Raw genomic sequence first — 330 nt, forward strand, 5'->3', positions numbered from 1 at the left:
CAATTTTATCCTATTATAATTTTTGTAAAACAATTACATTTCAGTCTTGTATTTCCTTTATCTAAATTGTTACCGGATGTAGAAATTTATAGAGTTTCGTGTTAACATCTTTTGCATAAAAACTAAGCTTTTATGTGACTCACTAATCTATAAGATTGTCCTTTGATTATTGTGAGCGATTAAATATCTACAATACCCTATTATAAATAGCTATATATCTTAAGTAACATAATCAAACTCAAAGGTTTAGGTATCTCTAATACAAAGTTTCTAGAATCTTAAAGAATTATTTAAAATTGACAACTTTATATATAGAGAATTATACGTGAA

This window comes from Arachis ipaensis, chromosome B10 (genome assembly GCF_000816755.2).
Source record: "Arachis ipaensis cultivar K30076 chromosome B10, Araip1.1, whole genome shotgun sequence".
In the NCBI taxonomy this organism is placed as follows: Eukaryota; Viridiplantae; Streptophyta; class Magnoliopsida; order Fabales; family Fabaceae; genus Arachis; species Arachis ipaensis.